The following is a 14498-nucleotide window of genomic DNA, read 5'->3' on the forward strand; positions in this document are numbered from 1 at the left end:
GTCAAGGAGGCCAGTTCTACTCCAATATGTCTCACAAGCCCGCCTCAGCCTTGAAGACCATTCCACTCGTCTGGCCCTTCGCTGTCTGGGGATTAGATATGGTTGGACCACTGAGGACTGGCAGGAGCGGCTTCACCCATGTACTGGTGGCAGTCGACAAGTTCACTAAGTGGATCGAAGCCAAGCCCATCAAGAATCTCGATGCCGACACTACAATCAGCTTCATCAGAGAGTTGATATTCAGATATGGAGTTCCGCATAGCATCATCACTGAATGGGTCAAACTTTGATTCCGACCAATTCAAAGCCTTTTGCACTTCTCAAGGCACATGAGTCGACTACGCTTCAGTCGCTCACCCCCAGTCGAATGGACAAGCAGAAAGAGCAAATGGGCTAATTCTCAAAGGGCTGAAACCCCGGCTGATGCATGATCTCAAACACGCAGCAGGCGCGTGGGTCGACGAACTTCCATCAGTTCTATGGGGATTGAGACTACTCCTAATCGGTCGACTGGGAGAACTCCATTCTTTCTGGTCTATGGAGCTGAAGCAGTTCAACCGAGTGACCTGCTTCACAATGCACACCGAGTCGAGCTCTACTCTACAGATGAAGCAGAACAAGCACGGCAGGACGTAGTCGACCTTCTAGAAGAAGAAAGAGAGATGGCCTTGATCCGATCGACCATCTATCAACAGGACTTGCATCGATTCCATGCCAGAAACGTGAAGAGTCGAGCCTTCCAAGAAGGAGATTTGGTCCTCCAAGTGGATCAACAGAAGCCACACAAACTTGCCCCTACTTGGGAAGGCCTGTTCATCGTCACCAAAGTTCTCCACAATGGAGCATACCGTCTGTACAATGTTGGTCGCCAGATTGATGAGCCACGAGCTTCGAATGCGGACCTGCTCCGCCCCTTTTAGACTTAATTACTCACTCGGGTGAGATGTAATAAAAAGTACTCCTATAGTTTGTTTATCGAAGAAAAGAGCGTTATAATTTTCCCAGTGATTGTTGTTGCTTTTGTTCATGTAAGAAATCCCTCAGTGGGTGGCTTAACTGCGAATACGATTCGCGTAAGTTTGTAAAAGAAAAAAAATTCCTACTGAGTGATGAGTCTGCCTCTCACTCGGGGGCTTAGCTGCAGTCCAGTACTCGCCTGAGTAATTAAAAATTCCTACCGAGTGATGAGTCTGCCTCTCACTCGGGGGCTTAGCTGCAGTCCAGTACTCGCCTAAGTAATTAAAAAATCCTACCGAGTGGTGAGTCTGCCTCTCACTCGGGAGCTTAGCTGCAGTCCAGTACTCGCCTAAGTGTTTGAAATCCTACCGAGTGGAGAGCAAACCTCCCACTTGGGGGCTTAGCTGCAGTCCAGTACTCGCCTAAGTGTTTGAAATCCTACCGAGTGGAGAGCAAACCTCCCACTCGGGGGCTTAGCTGCAGTCCAGTACTCGCCTAAGTGTTTGAAATCCTACCGAGTGGAGAGCAAACCTCCCACTCGGGGGCTTAGCTGCAGTCCAGTACTCGCCTAAGTGTTTGAAATCCTACCGAGTGGAGAGCAAACCTCCCACTCGGGGGCTTAGCTGCAGTCCAGTACTCGCCTAAGTGTTTGAAATCCTACCGAGTGGAGAGCAAACCTCCCACTCGGGGGCTTAGCTGCAGTCCAGTACTCTCCTAAGTGTTTGAAATCCTACCGAGTGGAGAGCAAACCTCCCACTCGGGGGCTTAGCTGCAGTCCAGTACTTGCCTAAGTGTTTGAAATCCTGCCGAGTGGAGAGCAAATCTCCCACTCGGGGGCTTAGCTGCAGTCCAGTACTCGCCTAAGTGTCTGAAATCCTACCGAGTGGAGATCAAACCTCCCACTCGGGGGCTTAGCTGCAGTCCAGTACTCGCCTAAGTATGAAATTCATTCCAATCCGCAAGGACGACGAGGTGCAGGTCGACTGCTACCTTCTCCTTCGGAGCTACGGCATAAATACAATGTGCGCTCTACAAGGACGACGAGGTGCAGGTCGACTGCTACCCTCTCCTTCGGAGCTACGGCACAAATACAATGTGCGCTCTACAAGGATGACGAGGTGCAGGTCTGCTGCTACCTTCTCCTTCAGAGCTACGACACAAATACAATGTGCGTTCCATCCTGATCCGCAAAGACGCAGGTCGACTGCAATCTGTACTTCATCCCTATCTACAAGAACGGTGAGGTACATGTCGACTGGATTCTCCACCTCAGAGCGGCGTCACAAGCACCAAAGTATATTCCGAGTGAAGAACAAAAGTTCACTCGAAGGCAAATGCAAACATATTCAACGATAAGCCAATATTCGGATAACGTCCTACGGATCTAGAAGTGCTCAGGCATCAAGCCTGTTAAAGTTTATCGGTTACAGAAACCACCCGGCATTCCGAGGCAAATTTAAGGCATCAAGCGTAGAAGTTTTTTACTCCTCGGGTGGAGGACTGGAAGGCGTGACAAATTGGTCCAGGTCGATTCCATCTGCAATCCGAGTGGCAGCGGCGATGAAGGTCTCCATGAAAGATTGGAAGTCATGCTTCTTGGTATTGGCCACCTTGAGGGACGCCAGCTTTTCCTCTCGCACATCCTTGCAGTGGACACGGACCAGAGACAGAGCAACATCAGCACCGCACCTGGCAGAAGACTTCTTCCACTCTTACACTTGACCTGGAACTTCGTTCAGTCGAGTCATCAGAGACTCGAGGTCATTCTGAAGCGTCTCCCTCGGCCAGAGTGTCGTGTCGATGCGCGATGCCGCAGCCTTCAGTCGGGCAAGATAGTCAACCACACCAGCAACACGAGACTCTAGTCGGAGCACATTCATGGTAGTTTCATCCTTCATAGGAGAGTTGATGCGATCCAGGCCTGTCTCCACTCGACTGGTCTCTTCCTCAAAGTTTTGGCAGAATTCTGTAAACACAACTCAAAGATAAGCCAACAGTTCTATGATACAGTTCTATGATAAGTCAGTGATTACAAGTCAGTCGGGCAGGAGAGATTACCCTCAAGCATGATGAACAGCTTCTTGGCAAGCCCTCCTAGATAAGCCTCCAGATCGTTCTTCTTCCCCACTAGTTCACTTGCCTTGTCGCTCAGAGCTATCTTGTCATTCTTCAGACGGCTGACTTCCTTGTTGGCCGCGTCGAGAGCAGCTTTCAGATTGGCGTTCTCCTCTTCAAGTTTACCGACTGAAGCCAGCTTCTCTTCCGCAATTCATCTTGTCCAAAGCCGCCTTCTACGCCTCAGCAAGTTCCTGGTCCTTCTTCTTCAAAGACAGTCGTCAAGTTCTCACCAATCATACCTTTTGCCTCATCCTTCGCCTTCTGAAAGTTCTCCTGAACAAGCTTCAAGTCAAGGTCGAGCTAGATATGTTTCTTTTCCAATTCAGTATAACGAGCCACAAGCTCGCAAGATTTTTGCAAAGAGCCAGTCGACAGACATCAAAGAGAGGTTGCTTCCGGGTGACTAAGACAAAAACAGTAACGTTTCTAAGACTACAGTCAAATCAATATATTCAACAATAGTCTCGGGGACTACACCCAGTGGGTGCACTCAGCGTGCCCCCACTAGTTCCGCCGACTTGATCCGATCAGTCGACCGAAAGGAACAAAGAGATTATGGTCTCATCATAATCTACAAAAAAAAGAGTTCTTCAGACTACAGTCGACTGCCAGCAGTCCACCATAGTCTCGGGGACTACACCCAGTGGGTGCACTCAGCGTGCCCCCACCGGTTCTAATGTTCCACTCGACATGGTCCGACCAGACCGAGTGAAGAAATTTCAACTACAAAGACTACAGTCGACTGCCAGCAGTCCACCATAGTCTCGGGGACTACACCCAGTGGGTGCACTCAGCGTGCCCCCACCACTCTACAAACTCATCGACACACCCAGTGGGTGTACAGACACAAAGATTTTCGGAAAGAACGTTGTCAAATAACATATCCTAATAGAACAGGCGGTTACCAACTAACCTGGACATTGCTCTGAAGGGCTGAGCTTGCATCATAAGCCGCTTGGCTGGCTTCCCAGATCGCCTTCACCTGCTCCATCATAATCCCCGCCTGGCATATAGCCTCTTTAGCAGCACCCGCTTGGTCCTCTGGGACGTGGTGTGTAGCAAAAAGGGAGGGCGGATCAGCAGTCGACGATGATGGTCGGGCACTCATCAGCGGCACAACGAAGGTCAAAGAATGTCGAGTGATGTCACCACCTTCTTGAACTAGCACATCAGGCTCTGACGCTGTCCGAGTGGCCTTGCCAACCGACGCCTTTCTATTCTACCTCGCCCTCAGTGGCACCTCATCATCATCATCAGGGAGATCAATGACATGATGAGGAGCTGCAGGATGAATCCAGAGTTAGAAACGAAAACCCAATCAACCAAAAGGAAAACTACAAGAGAACGTACCAGGGTTGGAGGTGACAGTGTCTTCCATTTCTTGGTCACCGTCCTTGGTGGAGGTCTCGGAGGTAGCAACACTGCAGATTTCAGAAACCAGTTGGTTAGTCGATGAGTTGACCGGAAGTTCGTTCGAGCTGAACAAGGAAACACAAATCCTGCTGTTACCCGGAGATAGTGGGAATGGCCATTCTCATCTTGGGCAAGGCCTTCGGCGGCTTTGATGACTCCGCCCGCGGATGCTTCGGCGCTTTTTCAGTCGGCGCTGGAGAAACCGTCCGAGGGCGCTTTGTCGACGGCACAACGGGCGCAACCGCTTTGCCTCGCTACCTGCGGGGTCGTGGGTGAGCTTGGATCGCCTTTCCGTGCGAGGAGGGTCGACTTCCACCTCCTCCTCCTCACTGGAGCCGTCGTCGTCCTCTTCTCCCTCGCCATCAGATTGCCACTCCCCCTCCTCACTTTCACCTCCACTCGGCCTCTCCCTCCTCGGCTTGTTCCCGCGCCCCATTGGGCATCGAGTTCATCTCAGTCGTGGCCTAGAAGACAATAAACAAGACAAAAGTCAGTCGGTTGATTTTAAGCAGACAGAATGGAAAAAGCAGAATCACAATCGGAAGTGTAGAATTGGACCTTGTCAACTTCATATGATTGGTCGAGTGGAACGACCCTCCTGGCTCCTTGGGGGTTGTCTTTGTTCCCTGTGATGCTCGCCATCCACCGCTCCAGCGTGGCGTCGTCGATCTCTTCCGAGTGGATCCGAGTGATGTCCTCAATACCAGAATACATCCACATAGGATGATCTCGAGCTTGGAGCGGCTGGATGCGCTGTCGGAGGAAGACCTCCAAGAGGTCCATGCTAGTCACCCTGTCACTGATGAGCTGCACGACACGCTCGACCAGCACCATCACCTGCACCTTCTCCTCCGGGATCACCTTCAAAGAGGAGGGCTTCCTCACTTGTTCCGTGAAAAAGGAGGGAGCCCAGTCGACTGCCCTGGCGTCGGCTGGTCTTTAAAGTAGAACCAAGTCGACTGCCACCCACGGACGGAGTCGGGCAAAATCATGGTCGGAAAGGAACTTTTCCCTCTCAATTGAACCCCAAGACCCCCACACATCTGAATCACGTGTGTCCTCTCGTCACTCGGATTGGCCTTCTTCACCGTCTGGGAGCGACAGGTGAAGATGTGATTGGAAAGACCCCAATGAGGCCGGCAACCCAAGAAGTTCTCGCACAAAGACACATAAGTAGCGAGGGACACGATGGTGTTGGGTGTGAAGTGGTGGAGTTGTGCCCCGAAGAAATTCAGAAATCCCCGAAAGAAAGGGTGAGGCGGCAAAGAAAACCCGCGGTCGAGGTGGGTGGCCAAAAGAACGCACTCACCCTCCTGAGGCTGCGGCTCTGACTCCCTCCCCAGGAGCCTCGCCGATCCATGGGGGATCAGCCCTCCGTCGGCCAGGTCGTCAAGATCCGCTTGGCTAATCGTCGAGCGGATCCAGTCGCCCTGGATCCAGCTCGACGGCAGGCCGGTCCTCGACGACGTTCCGCTCCGACTGGTTCCCCTTCCCTTCGCCTTCGCTGTCGCTTTCTTCGCACGCTCTAGGGCCGCCGTCTTCTCCTTCACCATCGTCGCCGACGAGGCATGCGCGGAGCAGCGGCGTGGAGGTGGAAGCGAACGCGGCGGAGAAGTCTGGAGAAGAGAGGGGAGAAGGAGAGCGCACTATTCAAAAAAACCCGTCTGGTGCTTTATATAAGGTTGCTTCTGAGTGACTAACGTGTAGGCCCGGGCGATCCTGTCAAATCCCGCAACAGTCGCGTGCGCGATACATGGCGAAAAAGGTGGCGCGGAGATCGAGGCATCCCTGCCTTATCCCGTTCGATTACCGCGGCCTCGCTCCGTCCCGCGCACTTCCCAAATTTCAAATCCCACAAAATCCGTGGGTTGCAGAACAACTCGTCAGACAAAAGATATCCTCCACTCCGTCACTCGGAGGTCTCCAAGCGAAAACTTCACTCGACAGATACAAAGAATGGATCAAGGCGACTGAAAAAGAAGTTGGTACCGTCACCTAAGGTTCATTGATCCAGAACAAGACATGCTCATAGCACGAGAAATGGGTCGGAAGAGTCCTCAACTCCTTCCCCACTCAAACCTCGATCCATTCGGGGGCTAATGATGAAGCTATGTACCTAGGGTAGGGTCATGGACCTGTCCAAACTACCCTACTCAAGGACATCTCTAGAAGAAACCACCTGTCAGTCGACTCAGAGGTGTTCCACTCGACGGACTCGAGGACACTCGACCATGAAGCTAACCACTCGACCATGAAGCCAACCACTCGACAGCCAGGAGATCTAAAGTCACTCTGCACGCCAACGGTCGGTCTTTAAGTAGCTTTTATGGTCATCATAACACTTTATGTATAGCATTACCAGTAACGCCCAACCTTAATGTATCTTAAACCCTGCATAACTGAGGGCCGGAGGGGTCTGGCGGACTCTATATAAGCCACCCCCCTCCTCAGTGTAAAGGGTTCGCACCCCTGTAACTCATACGCATATAATCCAGTCGACCGCCTCCGGGCTCCGAGACATAGGGCTGTTAGTTCCTCCGAGAAGGGCCTGAACTCGTAAATCTCTTGCGTATACAACTACTCCATAGCTAGGATCTTGCCTCTCCTTTAGTACCCCCTACACTACTGTCAGACTTAGAACCACGACATCGAGCACTGTTGCATTGGCCGGACCACGACCGTGCTCACTGCGGCGAGCTCTGGCATCGGCGAGTGCCAGGGGAGAGTTAAGAGAGCTTGGACGAAGATTGTGGCGAGGTTTGGCATGCTTAGGCAGTCAGGGAAGCGAGCACGGGCGAAACAGAGCGCTCAGCGGCACTCAGAGCGCGGCGACAAGCAGGTTGGCATCATGTACACGCGTGGTCACACTAGTAGAAAAAGGACCTTATGTGAGACACATTAGTCTCGGTTCGATTTTGGCCCGGTACTAATGGTATCATTAGTACCGGTTCGAACGGCTATGCATTAGTGCCGGTTCGTGTTGAACCTTTAGTACCGGTTCGTGCCACGAACCGGTACTAAAGGGGTGGTGGCAGGCTGGCGTCAGGCCGGGGCCCCACGAGCCCTTTAGTCCCGGTTTGTGGCACAAACCGGTACTAAAGGGCCAACCTTTAGTACCGGTTCGTGCCTCGAACCGGCACTAAAGGGGTCTAACCTATAGTCCCGGTTGGAGACACAAACCAGGACTATAGGGCAATTTTCAAACTTGAAAAAATCATAACTAAATCATCCTAATTCAGAAAAATACATATAATATATCAAAATTTGCAGAAAAATACAAGTTTTCCGTTTCGACAATTTTTTAAAATCACAAAATTCCAAAGGGAAAATAGAGTTTTTGGGCGTTTTAGACGTTTTTAGACGTTTTTAGTGTTTAGTGCCAGGGTTTAGATTTCAGAGTTTAGGGTTAGGTTTTATGGTTTAAACCCTGAGTTTTTACTGTTTAGCATAGAGTTTCCGACGTTTTAAGTCTCGGGCTTAGGGTTTAGGACAATTTTTGAAATGACAAAATTGTAAAAGGAAAAAAAAAGATATGCTCTAATTTATGTTTTTTTGAATTTTGGTTAAATCTTGTCAAACCGGTCAAACAACTGATTCAAGAAATATAGAGTGTTACTAAATAATTACGCAATAATATTAGTGTTACTAAATAAGTATCTCAGTTTTTTTGAATTTTGGTCAAATCTGGTCAAACTATGGTCAAACTGTGGTCAAACTATTGTTTTTTAGAATAATAGTTTCAAACTCAAACAGTGAAACGTGTGACTTCATGCTCAAGCTAAACTCCTGAGGGTTAATAGGATTCACATCTTACTATTGTCAGGAAAACAACAAGTGCAGACTTGGAAATGAGGGAGAATAGAACCCGAAAGTTAAGCGTGCTCAGGCTGGAGTAGTGAGAGGGATGGGTGACCGGACGGGAAGTTAGATGATTTGGAATGAGTGATCCACACTCGAGTAGTTAAGATGGGCGATTAGAGACTAAGTCATCAAATAATTCAGAAAATTGAAAATTGAAAAAAAATCAAAAAAAAATTTCCAAAATTTTCAAAAAATCTTTATCTTTACCTACTAATAAACCAGCTATTGCTTCTGGTCGTACGTCATCAGTGATTTTGCAGAAAAGTCCCTTTGTTAATGAGAATTCAACCCGCAGTCCTATCTTAAGTGGATATCTGAGAAAACGTTTCATTTTTGCACAAAACACCCTGGCGTTGGAGTATTCAACATGCGGTCCGAGCAGATTTGTAAAGGAAAAAAACACAACCACACACGCACGGTCTCGCGCTCGCCTCCCTCTCGCCCAGGAAGTCCTCGCCGCCGCCGCTGCCCACGCAGGCCGCTTCCGGCGAGCTCCGGCGCCGTGCAGCGCGTACCCGAGCTCCCCACGCTCCGCGCCTCCCTCCCCTCCAGCCAGATTCTCCGCTCCCGGCCTCTATCATCCGTTCGCAACCCCACCCCATGGCTAGGGTTTCGGGCAAGGCTTCGCCGACGCGTCTCCATCCTCGCTCGCTGCCTTCTCCCACCACACCGGCCTCCCTTCCCTAGCAACCCTCCCGCCGTGGAGCACCCTCACACTGGACACTCCTTTCTCTCCCCCTCCCATCGTCGAACTGGAGCAGCAGCCGCTCCTCCTCCACCTCCCCAATTTGGGACAGCAACACCACGAGCTAACACCCCGGCGACGATCTCCTGCTGGTGTGGGTCGGCGTGGGCTTGCCCGATCTGGGGCAGATGCGCCGGTTCTGGCGTGGAGAGATGAGGAGGAAGGTGGGACGGGAGGCCAAGGCAATGAAGAAACCACGTCGAGCTGCCATGGCCATGACCAGATCCACGACGAGGTTAAATGGGGTCGGCTGCTCCCTACAGGATGACGAAGGTCTCCAAGGGCGGGCCTTCTCTTCTCCTCGAAATCGATGTGCCTGTGGCATGCTTGCTTTTCATGTGTACGTGCTTGCTGTATTTACCTGCATCTGATGGTTCTTTCTATGTGCGTGCGTGAGAAATACACCTGCAGGTGATGGTTCTTCATGCTATGTGTCTGGTTCTTGTGTTGCTTCCGGGGCATAGAACTCCCTGCAATGATACTGTGCTTTTGTTCCGGGTTCCTTAGCTTCTGTATAAAATAAAACAAGAAAGCAGTTCATATGGGTTGATTAGCTGATGCATGTGATCTGTATAAATGGATAATTGGGATGGGTGTGATTTATTCATGAGATGTAGTATGATTTCTAAGAAAAGGGTTTCTTCTTGGTTGAGAATAGTGGAATTTGAGATGTACTGCTATGTGTTTGTTCTCCATCTTGGACATTCTAAGCTGCAACTGGTGAAGTGTTGATAGGTTTGAAGTAAGTATTTTGGACCTAACACATTTCTATCAATTGTTTCAGAATGACTTGGCGAAATACAAGAGCATCTCATCTTGATTTGGTGTTCTGTTAAAGGAGCAATGAGCTAGGGGATTTTTCAGGGGATGGGTGCCTACCTTGCTTGGTTACAGTGCTCAGGGGGCTTGCAAGTTTGGGTTCTACGAGTTCTTTAAGAAGACCTACTCAGATATGGCTGGGCCTGAGAATGCCATGAAGTACAAGATCCTAATTTACCTTGCAGGACCAGCTTCTGCTGAGGTAATTGCTGATATCGCTCTGTGCCCCTGTGAAGCTGTCAAGGTCTGTGTGCAGACACAGCCTGGATTTGCTCGTGGGTTGAGTGATGGGCTTCCCAAGTTCATCAAAGCTAAGGGTGCTGCTGGGTAAGTAAATCACCAGCCGTCTTAACAACTTCATGATTTGCTTTACTTACCCTAATCCTATGCGCTCTAATTTATTGGTTAATAATGTCAGGCTTTACAAGGGACTTGTTCCTCTTTGGGGTTGCCTGATTCCTTATAAGTGCTTTCTCTCATCATTCTGTTATAGTCTTTTAATTTGAATTCTCACTACTATGATTGTTTCACAAATGTGGCCTGCTTTGGAACCAAATGCTCTAAATCTGGTCTCCTGTTTCATCTAATCGGCCCTGTTTGTTTTTCTTTGATGCCAATTGGTGATGTTTTGTTACCTTTTCTTCTGCTATATGAGCAAACACCTATCCTATTGATGACCAACCATGCTGATACTATTCTATATTCATTTTACCATTTCTATTTGTTGCCTAGCTTATGGGCATTATTCATCGACTCCTTAGAGTCGTTCACTCCACAGTTTCGATGGAAGTTTTTAGCTGAAACTCCAAAATTCATTGTCCTTGCAAAAAATAAAAATGTTAACCAGACATGAGATTACTGTATGTCTATCCATCCACACTTGCGCTGTAGCAGAAGAGATCAACTTATCATATATGACCCACACAATAATAAAGAATAAGAAAAAGGATTAGATATTTTTATATAGTGTAAATAATAAAGAAGCGTGACCCGAGACTGTTGAATATGTGATCTCCAAAGTAGGAATATGAGGGAAGATAGCTTTTTGTTGCTAAACGATGGACGTCCTCGGCGAAGAAAGCCATGTTCGTGACCCTCTAAAGAAGAAAGAGCACAAGCCATAAGAAACAAATGCACTTTCATATACATAGTAGAACTCGAACCCACGTGAAAACCATCTAAAGATATTGACAACAGAAATCCTCAGTCACTTCCTTGAACACTTAAATTACAGGACAAGTTTACATAGACTATTTTGTAAATTGAAATTACTGAATATGAGCACACGAGCAAACAACCACACAGTAACAACCTAATGGGCAGTGATTATTCCATGAGTGTCATCCCTAGAATGTTCAAATTCACTGAAATAAGCCAATTCAGCCCTTCTTAACAGTCTAGCTGAACATCTCTCACAGATTTTGCCACTGATCCATGAGAAAAGGACAACATCCTTCTTTCTACCCTCGCCTATGATGGCCGTGGTGTCCAGTTCACAATGTGTCGAAACATGGTCAATTCCATGACAATGAGCACGCCACCCCACGTGCACACATGTCACTGCATCCGCACAAGGGAATATTTAAAACTTTAAAAACTAATTTCTCAAGTTGGACATGAACGCCCTCTGCGAGCTACTCCCTGCACCTGTCTATACACCTTCCCTCATATTCCTACTTTTTTTTGCACAAAGCACGTCGCTATGTAGCCTATTGCCATGAATTTGGTCAGAGTTGAGGAACTGGGTCACGACACATCAAGGGAGATGAAAATCTCATCAAGGACAGAGTGAGAGGGGAGGATATAGATGCCAGGCGGGACATGGCGAGATGTGATGCCGATGTCTAAGGGCACCAGTGGGTCGAGCGAGACGGGCTTCTGCCCAGCGACGCCAAGAAAGAAGCGTCAATGGCAGGCGCTGACCAGTCTACGCATATTATGGGCTTACAGTCCAATTTTGAGTTTTTCATATCAACATGATTGTTTTACGGTCAATTTTCTAAATATTGTTAGTGACTAGCTATTTCCTAATTTTGTTTATTTAGGTTAGAGAGAATATGTAAGGCTAATGTTTGAGCAGAAGGAGAGTGAAAAGATGCAAGAGTGATACACCCAAGCACTTGATTTGAGTCAAACATGGTTTGTTGTACAGGATTCCTCCGTATTTGTCTGCACAAATAGTGCTTGATATTTACTGATGATAGTTTTTCTCCATAGTTCAGTGTCTACATCTTTATTTTCCTAATATAGTCATATTGCCCATATAAGTGCATCTTTTATTTTGAGTTCTTCCTGGGTGCCACTCTGAAAGCGAATTCTTCCTAGGTGTATCATGCACATGTATCTTGCCGTTCTATATTCTCAAGTCTCAACTGCAGATTCTCAAAGGTTTCGGACACCACTTTGACCTGCGACAAATATTTGGACTATTTATTTAGTGACACTGATCATAGCTGTCCGCAGGATTTATTCACTCACCAACTCTGGCTTTTGGTGTACACGGTACACCGTGAGGCAAGTAGGTTGACATTTTCATCTGTTATCATGAGTGTCGTGTTTACTCTTGCAGTTCAGTTATTAAGCTTATGCTTAAGCTGATTGTACTGTCTAGAGGTGGAATGGCTAAGCTCTCTTTATAATCCTTTTACTGAATATCTTGCAAAGGGCACACTAAAGGGGATGAAAGTATTAGGTGTGGGGGTATCAGTCCACTATGTTCTTATGTCTATGGATCCGCGAAATGTTGACGCTTTATTGGTTTTGATCACAAAAATGTTTGGTCTACATGCTTTCATCTTGAATATATGTAGCTCTAAAGTAATACTACTTCCCAGTTAGTTCATTGAAGTAATGATACAATCAATTGGATGTTTTTCTACTGTTATGGATCTAGCAGGAAAAAAGTTGTTTTGATGTCATTGTTTTTCACCATAGTTCATTGTCAACATCTTTATTCTCCTAATACAGTCATATTATCCATATAAGTGCAACTTTTAGTTCGTAAAAGTACTTTGTACTTAGCCCAATTGATTTCACTAGATCCCCTGTTTATACAGTATGTATGAGACACCTTGCAATTATTTCACTAGATCGATTGATGATAGCTTGCTGTTGCAGATGAAACCGAAGAAACTGTATCTATCCTGGGCCAGTTGCCAACCAAGCCAACATTGTCTCAGTTACCGGTTCAAAGATGTCTCAAACCATGCACAAACATTTCAGTTGATACATACGCCATAAGTTTGGTCGTCTGCTCTTTTAAATGCCCAGAAGCATAACTCTCGAGATCATTGCAGAGATCATTGCTCACTGAACATAAGACCAGATGTTCCAATTTATTTTATTGCTCAAAGAAGAATTGGTGTTCTGTTGTGTTATCCTGTGACACTATAAGTTGATGATTAAGTTGGGAATGTCGTTGCGTATACAGGCAAGCCGATGGGCTCTTATGCTGAAGAGCAGATTATTCGAGCCAATGTTGGTTCCCATCACGCCTTTGATTGATCACACAGTGGCTGCTATCATGCTCAAGGGGATGACTGCCCATATGCTGGTTCGCCACATATTTAAGGTATATTTTGTTTTGTTCCTGCTGTCTGACATACTGACGTCCTAAAGTTAGGATACATACAAGGTAAGATTCTTATAATAGGTCTTATTTTGAAACTTTGATTGATTGAAGTACATAATTCGATCCTACTTTGTAAAATTGATCATTACAGAAGTCTTAATACCAAGATGTGGTCAGCTTGCAATCATGCCAACAAAAAATCTAATTTGTCTCTTCATAGTACTTGTGGTTAAGAATCGGTTTATGCTTCCCTTCACATTGTGGCATAATCGACTTTTAACTAAGTAACCCACGTTTTCATAGATTTAAATAGACACTATCTGGTGTTTTGGTTGCAGCGAGTGGTCTTCATTATTCATTGCGTGTGTCTACATATGGACATTATAGTACTGATATGAGGAATGATACCCAATCGATTTTATGCAGGCTTCATTAGAGTGATTGGCGTCCTGCGTTTTCCTGCTGTCGTTCGGCAGTCCTGTAGCAAGCCTCTCGGCCTTTCTTCTACCCAGACGAGAGGGGTAATTAAACAAAGATATATATGAAGTTGTAAAATCAAGTGCTTTTTTCTCACATTGTAAAATTATTTTGTTTCTCCGGCTGCAACGCACGGGCACATTTACTAGTAATTTCAAAAAAAAACCTTTAGTACCGGTTGGTAACACCAACCGGTACTAAAGGTCCCCCATACCACGGCGCGAGCTGACGCCACGTGGTGGGCCTTTAGTGGCGGTTCGTGCCGAACCGGTACTAAAGGGGGGAGGCCTTTAGTCTCCAATCTTTAGTGCCGGTTGCAGAACCGGCACTGAAGGCCCTTATGAACCGGTATTAAAGCTCCGTTTTCTACTAGTGTCACCGCGTGAACTTTTCCCTCAGGCCAACCTAAGTCCAAAATTCATATCTGGCTTGTTGTTCGTGGTAGTTTTAGTGGTTACCACACTTGGGTTTGGTCTTAGGTGCAGTAGAAAAGATTTCACACGCTTGGTAAGTGCTACGTCTTGAGCTAGCATTGGT

Source organism: Triticum aestivum, chromosome 1B (genome assembly GCF_018294505.1).
Source record: "Triticum aestivum cultivar Chinese Spring chromosome 1B, IWGSC CS RefSeq v2.1, whole genome shotgun sequence".
NCBI classification, from domain to species: domain Eukaryota; kingdom Viridiplantae; phylum Streptophyta; class Magnoliopsida; order Poales; family Poaceae; genus Triticum; species Triticum aestivum.